The 9299-nt window shown below is 40.8% G+C and overlaps 1 pseudogene; it reads left to right on the top strand.

Moving 5' to 3' along the window:
* Positions 1 to 6227: 6227 nt before the first annotated feature.
* Positions 6228 to 6350, top strand: LOC142375731 (U2 spliceosomal RNA; annotated as a pseudogene).
* Positions 6351 to 9299: the final 2949 nt, after the last annotated feature.

Genomic DNA, 9299 nt, shown 5'->3' with positions numbered 1-9299 from the left:
ATTCCGTGATTTGTAGACGAGTAGCAGAACTTTAAAATCTATTCTGTATCTGACCGGGAGCCAATGTAAAGACTTGAGAACTGGGGTGATGTGATCTGATCTCTTTGTAAAATTCGGGCTGCAGCGTTCTGAACGAGCTGCAGCTGTTTGAGACTCTTTTTGGGGGAGTCCAGTCAGAAGACCTTTACAGTAGTCTAGTCTGTTGGAGATGAAAGCATGAATCAGCTTCTTCTGATCTGTTTGGGACATGAAACCCTTAATTCTGCATATGTTCTTAAGTTGATAAAAGACTGATTTGGTGACTGATTTGATATGATTGTTGAAGGTCAGGTCTGAGTATATCAGCACGCCAAGGTTCCGGACTTGGTCTTTAGTGTCTAGAGACAGTGACTCAAGGTGTTTACTGACAGCAAACCTCTTCTCTTTGTTGCCAAACACAATGACCTCAGTTTTTTCTTGGTTTAACTGAAGGAAATTTTGGTTCATCCACTTTTTGACTTGCTCTAAGCAGTCGCACAATAGCCGCTTTCGGACAGAGCCGTTCTAAGAACGCAGTTATCAGAACTGTCCTACTCGAATTTCGTTCTGATAACTGTCCTTCCCCAGCGGAACTGTTTCAGTCTGCATTCGCACATGAGTCGGGACCAGGTCGGGACTGATGCGCTGCGCGCAGCCGTCTGCATCAGTGACGTGTTTTGTTAGCCGTTTAGCGCCACATTCAACAACAAAACAAAACAAAACAAAACAAAACCCGGTAAAAGTAAGGAGAGAAGAAAAAAACACCACAAAGAAGCTAATATGGAGAGCTAGGAGGCCACCGTGTTCATGGTCTGCATGATGGTGATATTAATCATGGACGATCACATCAGGCGTCTAATATCGAGGCTGGAAGAGCACACAGAGAGAGTCAGGAGAAGAAGGATCGAGCACAGGCCATACTTTTTCATTTCATGAAGGAAGAAAGGAGAGCATAGCGCTGCAGACAAAGGAGACAACGTGTAAGTTTAACTTATTGAACATGCGCAGGTTGTGTCTGTGTCGTATGAGTAAACATTTCAACCGTGACAGCATGACATGGGGCGTAGCTACCGACCACCAAACACCTACGTCAGATGCATTCTATAGAACCATGAAAAGACCCGACCTCGGAGAAGGAGCTGAAATGGTTATAGGAGCTAAGGGAGATGGCCCCGAGTTCCTGTATGTCCGAATGCGGGAGAAAACGGCCCCGCGGATTAAAAGGTTATTAGAACTGCCAAAGGTTCCTACAGTCTGAAAGCGGCAAATATAGGACTATAGGACTGCAGTCATCTGGAGACATTGCGAGATATATCTGTGTGTCATCTGCATAGCTGTGGTAGTTGACTTTAGAGTTCTTCAGAATTTTACCCAGAGGCTGCATGTATAGGCTGAACAGAAGGGGTCCAAGAACGGACCCCTGAGGAACTCCACATTCCTCAGGGGAATCAATCTGATCACTCGATCAGATTGATTACTTCCAATAGTCACAAAACAACTCCACTCCTCCAAGTTGGACCTGAACCATTCTAGGACTGTCCTGCTGAGTCCTGCCCAGGTTTCCAACCTGTTCAGCAGTATACTGGGATTCACAGTGTCAAATGCAGCACTGAGATCCAACAGGACCAGAACTGACACCTTGTCTGAGTCAGTGTTCAACCTTATGTCATTTAATACTCTAATAAGAGCTGTTTCTGTACTATGGTGAGGTCAAAAGCCTGATTGAAATTTGTCAAGATAGATAGATAGATTTTATTTTCGAACATGTATAAAAAAATGTATGTAACTATTTGTAAATACAAAAGAAAGAAAAGGAGAAATAAAAAAAAAAATTAAATTGCATAAATTGCTAATACATAACAAAACAATGTACATTGTTCAAAAAAGGAATGGGAAGATGTACAATACTTTTTTAGTTTCCCACCCCTTTTGAACTATTCTTCAGTTTGTAAATATCCTAACTACAATACACCTAAATAAATATATACCATATATACACTTCCTAAACATCTATATAAATATATAATCACAAAAATAAATATATCCTAATGACATATCCTTATAAATATAAATGTAAATATAAATATATATATATTTATATACATATATATAACTATCCCCATAAATAAATATATACTATATATACCATATACTAAGTTAATTACAATATAACAATTAACCCCATTCTATTTATTCCTCATCGTCCTCCGTTAACATACTTCCTACAGTGGAAATGGGAACTATGTAAATAGTCTCTGTGATCAAGGTATCAAAGTGTAAACTGCAACAATCCCATTTTAAATAAGATCAGGTAGTTTTTTTGCATGACATCCTCTGTGTCTCCCCCCTTTTCGTCTGACTCACTCTTGTAGTTGATGTCAAATGTTTCCCCAAAAGAATATCTCAAGAACCTACATTTACACCTTAAGTCTGCATCTACATGTTTAAATTTCAGGTAACCCAATACCAACTCAAACCACCTAACCAGCAGTACTTCATGACTTTTTCTAGTTTTATCATATTTTTTATGAATGTAAGTGATGACAGGCAACACAGTGGTGCTTTGACAACACAGCACTTCCTTGTAGCAAGGTGTTCTATTTAGACCTGTTGCTTGGATGCCCTATCATCATACTGTGTGAAATTTGCATATTCTCCCTGTTCCCTGTGTATGTGTGTGTGTTTTTGTTTTTAATGCAGTTGCTCCCTTTTCCTTCCACAGTTTAAAGACATGCAAAATTTAAACTGGCCAGAGCTGTGAGTATGTATAGCTGTCTATCTCTCTGTGTTCAACTGTGAAGGACTAGTGATCCCTTCTGGGTATTCTCAGTCTTTGTGTCAGCACAGACAGACTCCAACCCACCACAGCCCTCTACAGGCTAAGTGGGTACAGCCAATTTACTGATGTCATATTTCAGAAGCCATACTTACAGTTTGACTTCTGTGGATGGTGGTGACTATCATTGGAATGGACATTGGCTGACAATTGAGGCTGTGTATAATATATACATATACACTGTACATTTTTAGCAAATTTAGTAAAAGCAGAGGCCTTTTTGTATGAGCGGTGAATCATTTTCTGAGAATAACTGTAAAAGAAAAAGAACATACACACACACACACACATAGTATTTAATGTAAATACTATACAGAATACTATAAATTTGTGAGGCACTAGGGGAAATAACCATAAAAATGAATCATTGACAAGTTAGATTAAATGAATAAAGCAAGAAAGAAAGAACAGTAATAAATAAAATAGTCATATAGTGAGTCATTGAAATGCCGGTGCTCAAATTAGGGCAACCGGTGGAGATGAAAGACTACAGGCCGGTGACTTTGACATCTCATATCATGAAGACCTTGGAGAGACTCCTTGTTCGTCGCATGAGATTGCAGGTTGCTGAGGATCTTGACCCCCTCCAGTTTGCCTACCAGAAACACATAGGAGTGGAAGACATGATTCTGTACATGCTGTGGGATGTGCCTGGTTCATATGTGAGAGTCATGTTCTTCGACTTCTCCAGTGCCTTCAACACCATACGGCCTCCCATACTAAAAAACAAGCTTCTAGGTATGGGTTTGGCCCCCTCCCTGACATTGTGGATTATAGACTATCTGACTGCCAGACCACAGTATGTCACGATGGGGATATTTGTTTCTGGAACACTGGAATGCAGTACTGGGGCTCCGCAGGGTACTGTTTTGCCTACTTTTCTTTTCACCCTGTACACATTGGACTTCAGGTAAAACTCAGAATCCTGCCACATACAGAAGTATTCTGATGATATGGCTGTTGTGGCATGTGTGCTCGGTGGACAGGAGAAGGAGTGGACTCCTTGTGGAGTCCTCCTATGGCTGGACCAAAAATAACTATTTGCTCCTGAACACTACCAAGACCAAAGAGTTGGTGGTGGACTTCAGGAGATCTAAAACTCAATGCCAGTCAGTCTGCATTGATGGAGGGGAGATAGAGATTGTTCAGACCTGCAAATACCTGGGGGTGGTGCTGGATAATAAACTGGAGTGGTCTGGCAACATAGAAGCAGTGTTCAGGAGGGGCCAGAGACGTCTCTACTTCCTGAGACGGCTCAGGTCCTTCAATATCTGCAGCGACATGATGTGCATGTTTTATCACATTGTCATTGAGAGCGCATTGTTCTATGCTGTTGTCTGCTGGGGGAGTTGCACTACAGACAAAACTACAAAAACTGTAGGCGCCTGGACAAACAAGGCTGGTTCTGTGGTAGGCAAAAAGCCTCAGACACTGTGGTCATGTTAATGTGTGTACAGAATCTTTCCCCACACCATTTCAAGGGTATATACATTGTCTTTTCTGTTTTCTTTTTTTTTTTGTTTGCTCATGTAGCGCCCTTAAAGAACTGAGCCAGTTTGATGGGCCACTATACATCTACTAGGTTCTGCCCAAGAGTTATAATAGGTCACACCACTGATTATGGAACAGATTATTTTATTGCTTTCGAACAGAGTACTTTTACTTATTTTGTAACAGATATTTAAAGAAAAGAACAAATACCATAACCAACATAAATAGAGCTCTTTCGCCTTTTTTACTAAATAAAGTTAAATGGGTTAGTCCAGTTCTCAACAACGTTGCTACCCGGGTAGTGTTATTTATGGAATCTTATCTGAGGCCCAAATTGGATTTCAGGTCCTGGCGAAGGTTCTTCTGCGAATGGATGCTCCGGCTGGCCACACCGCTTATCCCCGTCCGCAGTCCACATGAGCTTGGCTCGACATCACAGTCAAAGAATCCAACCTCATCTATAAAACCAATCTGCATAAAATGTAGAAAGTAATTTATTATGTTCCCAATTAATTACTACAAGGTTCTATATCCTTGGGTCCAAGGTTACAGTTCACTTATTCCTACTTTTAGATTTCAACCTAACCTGCTTAAGGTTACAGTGAACTATTATTAAATGTTATAACAGTGATTAATTGTTAATTCTAACATTAGCAAAAACATGCTGATAACTTAAACATATATTGCATACTTGTACATGAATCAAAATAAATGCTACAATGAATTACAACCAGTTATAAAACATTTCACATTGTCAGTACTTTTACACTTATTAAAGAATGTATAACACTTCAACAATTACTGTTTTAACTTAACCCAACTTATAGTAGCTTTAACATGGCTTAGGAGTACAACAGCATAGTCTCTGCCATTTCAGAACTAATTCCAGCCCTGCGAAAGGATAGCGGCCTATTAGCACTAACACACGTGGCTAGCATCAGCACTAGGGTTGCCAACCATCCCTTGAAAAACGGAACCGTCCTGTATTTAGAAACAAAAGCACCTGTCCCGTATTGAGCTGAAAAGGGACGCACTTTGTCCCGTATTACTGTGAGAATCTAAAAATAGGCAGTATCTTGCCAATGGAAATTAATAACAGGGGGCTTTATATGAAAAAGTACGGTAAACTTTTTCCCAGGCCCTGTCCTGCTCTGTGACTGACCAATGAGCTGACAGCATATTCACACACGAGAATACGCTCATCCCATTGGTCGAGGAGTTACTGAGAAGATAGCGGAAGACAACAAAGCAGCATACATGGCAGTTACGCAGACGCCGACACTACTTTAAAGGGACATTATGTAATTTCTTCCCCCATCTAGTGGTGCAATTTTATTTTGCAAAGTCGAATGAATTTGCTCTCTAGCGGCTCGCGTTTTCAAATGTGCGTTGCAACTTCTTGAACTACAGCAGGCGGTATGTGTCAAGATTCAAGAAGCTATGGCTTCAGACTCAAGGTCCATACAAACAAAAAGACATCAAGACACACAGTACAAAGGATTACATAACACACATACAACAACACTATAAATACAGATGACAGATAATATGTCAGATAACATAAGTTGACATAGCCTTTGGTGTGCAAATCATATTCCGGGAGTTACCGGAAGTGACGTCGATGCAGCGGTATTGTTAGCAGCAGTGTGTAGTTGCTATCTGGATGTTCTTTTAAATAAACTCCCGGTAAACTTACAAACTTTCTAATGCCTCGTTTTGTGAGTTAAGAGCCTATGTGTACTACGGCAGAAGTTTGGTAACAATCAATGCATTATTAGTGGGATAATTTACGAGATAAAATCTATTTACCGTTAGCACCGGTAATAAGCCATTCGGCGGACGTGACGTCAAAATGACCTGCAGGCCTGGCGTTGGGGATACGTCCCCTACCCGGGGACCATATATTAAATTGATTTTTGGAACAGGGAGATGGAATAGGGGCTTGCTCCGTCCACTCCACGCATCGACCTGGTATTGCAGTATCTCCAGGAACGGTGCACTAAAAAAAAAGAAAAGGCCTGGCGTTGGGGAAAACGCGATTCGAAGTGCTTTTTGTCCCTCTCGGCACTTCGTCGTTTTTCATAGACCGGAAGGACATGGCAGCCTCCACAGAGCTTGCCCGCTCTATGTAGATACAGACAAGTTATTCTTCACTCAGGAGGATAATTTAGATTTTTGACAGAGATAATTTTACACCAATGAGGACTAATTTATGAATGAATATGTTGATTTGAGCTAATAAATTACTTAATTTATTACATAGTGTCCCTTTAAGCAGTGGGAGACAAAGTACTCAACTCCAATACTTGAGTCAAAGTATTGATACTCATGGTCAAATCTTACTCAACTACAAGTAAAAGTCGCTCAAAATTTTACTCAAGTTAAAGTACTGAAGAACTTACTTTTAAAAGTACAAACTACATTTTCTAATATCAGTACATTGCTGTATTGTTTTCTGAATGCTTTTACAGAACCATGTAACTCTGAAACCACTTAATGATGAACAGACATGTAGACTTTTTGCACCACTGCTACAAAATAACAACAACACAGCAACTCTGAGCTAACAGTGCAATAGTAGTTTTACTCAAACAGGGGGAAAAACATTTTTTCATTCATTCATCTTAAAGTATTGGTGAAATAAAGACACAGGTCCAGGTTAAAAAAACAACAACTTCTCCTTTAAGAAAGATACTTATTTTATTCAGTTAATTTTGTTATTTTATATTAAAGTGAATTGCTGGATAATAATTAGTTTTCCAGGTGTTCATGTCACTCCAAAATTCGGTTCGAGTCAAATAGTTAAAAAATTGTTTCACTCACAGAAAAAGGGGCTAAAAAATTCACCAGGCTAGGAAGGGTGAAGGCAATCGGTTTCGGCCGGCCCTTCTAATGAGATGTCCCTTATTTATTTTTCAGGGAGTTGGCAACCCTAATCGGCACACATGGCTAGCACTAGCACACGCGACTAGCATTAGCACGCTTAGCACTTTTACACCTAAGAGCTACGTTAATCTAAAACACCATTAAACATTAAAGCAATTCTTTCCGATAAAATCCCGATTGGTTTATTTAAAGATCTATCTCAATATCTGGTAGTCTAACAGACAATCTACCTACTTTAACTGCAAGCTGAGTGAGCTCGGCTGAGTTATTCACTCACTGGGATTTCCACAAGTTATAACCCAGCAAACGGTCACCACAGTCGCCCACTGGAACTCCACAGTTCGTACGTAGTCACCTCTGTAGCTTATAAACCAGTCAGAAGGTTTTTTGGTTCGGACCGTGCGAGTAAGCAACGAGCGAATTTTCGCTCAAGGGGCTATGCGCCATTCCCTCCATTTCATTCTCTCATCAACCATGGCTGATATAAGTACCATCGCGTCCTTGTACCTGCTGTGGCAATCCGAGATTCGTCGGAAACGCACACGCCGTCGTGTCTGGGTCAGTGACATCATCCGGAGGTGCACTCAGCTCTGAGAATTTCACCTCCTTCTCCAGGAGTTGCGTCTGGATAACGGCCGCTTCCAGCGGTATTTCAGGCTCACCAGGACCCAGTTTGATGACCTGCTCGGGAGGATCGGTGCCGTGATCTCCCGGCAGGACACCAACTACAGGCGCTCCGCAGCTGAAATGGAGCGCCTGTAGTTGGTGTCCTGTAGTTGGTGTTTCAGCCTGTCCATCTGTCTCCAGTGAGTGGCAGATAAATCAATTAAAAAGATCCTGGGACGCATGACGTCACTGTCGTCCAGAATCTCAACGCTGATAGGCTGTCGTGACGCGAATATTTCGTCAAAATTGGATTTTCTGAACTTGCGCGAATTCACGTCTTGTCATTTGCGCGGCGGTATTCTCGCTATTCGCGCCGCCTCAAAACCGTCATTTGTGCTGCCGGCTCGAATTCACGTCTATTCGCGTCTTTGCATTGACTTTGTATGTAATCACGAATAATTCGCACCGCGTCCGGTCTGAACGCACCTTTAGAATGTCTCAAGATATAGAACCAAAAAAATACACACCGTCAACTCCCGCCAATCTAACCAGAGCGCCCCTAGCGGACCCTCCAAGTATTACACCTAAATCACAAAGATGGGTTTTGTAGCCCAAAATTCCGTGTGGGTTACACTCATTTTTACTTTTTATTGTTCTTTTTACTTTTTCTAAAATCTGCTCTGATGCCATTAAATATACCACAAATTGAACCTGTTATATTATTAACTTCTCACATTTAATTAAGAGGAAAACATTGTTATATTATTCACATCCAACAGAGGTTCCTCTATAGTGCCAGTCAAGGGGCACAGTGAAAATCAAGAAGCTCCCCAAGCAAATCAGGGAGGAAGTATGGTGTTGTAAGTATATATGTATCAGACACTACTAAATATCCCTTGAAGCATCATTAAATCCATTTTTAGAAATGCAGAGAATATTACATCAAAATAAATCTGCCAAGACAGTGCAGATTGCAATTAATGCCCTTCTCACCTGGTCCATGAAACTCATGGACAATCACAAAGGTAACAAAGGGGCCAAAGGTAACCCTGAAAGAGCTGCACAGCACAGGATTTTTCTATCGTTAAAATCAGGTTGCAAGTAAATAAATAAAAAATAGGAGTACAAAAGGGAGTGCATGTTTTTGCGATGTACTGTGACATCTGATCTAAACTGTCTTTGCTCACAATTATAGTTTTGCGACTGTCTTCCTCTCCAATACATGCAGACAACTTTGAGCTGTAATTACTTTACAATGATTATGCGACCTCTGTTGGTTATGAATGCAACTACATGTGAACTGTTAAAAGGACATCAATAAGGGAGATGTCGTGTGGTAGAAAGTGTGCATTTTAGCCCATACCACGGTGGCTTTCTTTTTTTCTTTTTAATTTAATGATTCTTTTTGGGCTTTTTATGCCTTTAATGGACAGGATAGTTGAAGTGAGACAGGAAGCAGGGG

The sequence above is a fragment of the Odontesthes bonariensis genome, chromosome 24, assembly GCF_027942865.1.
Source record: "Odontesthes bonariensis isolate fOdoBon6 chromosome 24, fOdoBon6.hap1, whole genome shotgun sequence".
Classification (NCBI taxonomy): domain Eukaryota; kingdom Metazoa; phylum Chordata; class Actinopteri; order Atheriniformes; family Atherinopsidae; genus Odontesthes; species Odontesthes bonariensis.
The sequence above is the reverse complement of the archived record's forward strand: the minus strand, read 5'-3'. Positions and strand labels throughout refer to the sequence as shown.